Source organism: Thalia democratica, chromosome 1 (assembly GCF_965202585.1).
Source record: "Thalia democratica chromosome 1, ktThaDemo2.hap1.1, whole genome shotgun sequence".
NCBI lineage: Eukaryota > Metazoa > Chordata > Thaliacea > Salpida > Salpidae > Thalia > Thalia democratica.
This window is the reverse complement of record NC_139165.1, coordinates 76,220,161-76,222,100: the sequence shown is the minus strand read 5'-3', so window position 1 is coordinate 76,222,100 and position 1,940 is coordinate 76,220,161. Positions and strand designations below refer to the sequence as shown.

At 28.6% G+C, this 1,940-nt stretch overlaps 1 long non-coding RNA gene across 1 annotated transcript; it reads right to left on the bottom strand.

Moving 5' to 3' along the window:
- Positions 1–828: 828 nt before the first annotated feature.
- On the bottom strand, positions 829–1,721 carry LOC145830298 (uncharacterized). The gene is made up of 2 exons (XR_014369640.1): positions 1,612–1,721; positions 829–1,409 (listed from the first exon to the last, which is right to left on the bottom strand). It is a non-coding gene; the product is annotated as an uncharacterized LOC145830298 (long non-coding RNA).
- Between the last annotated feature and the right edge of the window lie 219 nt (positions 1,722–1,940).

Below are 1,940 nucleotides of genomic sequence, written 5' to 3'. Positions count from 1 at the left end.
TATTGTAATCTTAAACAAGTATTACTAAGTACTGAAGCGACCGTTTGTGGGTAAAGTTGAAAAAATGACACAGCTATATCATTCACAGCTCAACGTCTCAGACATTGTCAGCTTGTTGTGAGATTGTAGTCTGCGCTCGTTTGATCAGTAAATATTGGCTAAAAAAAAATTGATCAGCCCTTCAAGTTTACGCGGCCCGCTAAGATTTTTTTTACTAGTACAGCCCGCAATTTTTATATTAATCTAGCCCACCGACTAAAGAACTCGCTGACCTTTGCTTAATGCGTTAGGATAGACGTAGCAAGTTTTTTAATTTATTTCCTATGTTTTACCTGCTTTATATTCTAAATACTGTGCATCATCGATTTTTCAACCCCGGCTCATCCTAACCCTCGCTAATCTGGACGGTATAGTTCGAGAATTAGGTTTAATTATATCGGCTAAAAAATATAATAATCCCGTAATGAAAACAATGTGCTGACTCAAGATACGGTTTGATTCATTTTAAAGTTAACAAAGTTTCGTTCTATTAATATTTTGTCTCTTTTTTTTAATTGCTTAGTTTTAAGAAATTAAAATAGAATAAATTAACAAAAAAATTAGTCGGCGTTTCATTATTTTCATTGCATAGTATAAAGTGCGTATAATATCAAAAAAAACAATTTTTTGCCCTTATATAGCCAAAGGCTAATCGGGCCATTGTTACAAACAAATCTTGCCCAACATGGTCGGATTTGCGAGGCGGCACTTTACAATAAAAAACTATAAAAACTAAAACGGTTAAAATACTAAACCAAACAAATTATTGTGTCACACATAACACAAATACACGCTTAACTATTTTATTTTATTTTTTTTAGCGAAACACAATCGTTTCAGTTAATTAATAAAAAAAAAAGAGCTCTTACTTTTATTTACTTCATAGAATAGTATTTAGTACTGCTGAGTCAGTAGCACTTTAAAAATAAGTTTTTCAAAACATAAAGTTTAATAAAATTTATAAAAATTGTTTTTGTTACTGCTAACAAACTATCTTATTTATTCAAAAATGAAGTTAGGTTTAAAAACAGATTTTATTAAAAACTATCAAGTTTTCTTTTATTTTAAAACTAAATATAGGTAAATTTTATATAAGAAACTGTTCCATTAATTCACAATAAGTGGCGTGCTATGATTAAATTTTGTTAAAATATTTTTACATGAAAATTTTTTTTCTAAGAACTGTATGCTAGCATTCACAATAAATCAGCTTTTTCTAGGTGGTTGAGGAATGAAAGTGTTGATGACCTCGCTTTCAAGTTCTACCAACCACTCCAGAGCGCTCTCGTACCAGGGGGTTTCCTTCAAGTGAAAGTCCTTCAGAATGTTGGTCGCTTGTTCCTTTGTAAGTACCAGTTCGTGTTTTAGTTCTGGGAAATTTGTTTAAAGAAATTGATATTACATGATTATTCGAAAAATTAGTGAAAAAATAAATAATTAGTTTTCCAAACAAATACAATATTTTATTAGATTTAATTGACAAATATGAGTTTTTTTACCGCTGTAGTTTTGCTCAATGTAAATTTCTAATTGAAAAAACTTAGATTTACAAAATCAAAAAATATATATAACCTTCTTTGTTTAAAGTAAGAGATGCACAGACACTAACAAAAGTTATGAAGAACAAAATCTTCAATAAAGTTTTCATTTTATTGTCTATTGTTTATCGCACAAAATAATTTCAAAGCGTTAGTACATAGAAAGTTGTAATTTCTTTTATAGATAAAATATTACATAAATTTCAAATGCCCGAAGCAGTTTTACTTACAAAAAACTTTCCAGACCACAATTTGGTTTGTGGTGAAACCAATTTTTTCAAATCTTCATTACTTTTACTCAAACATTAAATATTTTTGTTTGGAATTAAATTAAGTTATTTAATAAAGAAAAATAAGATTGTA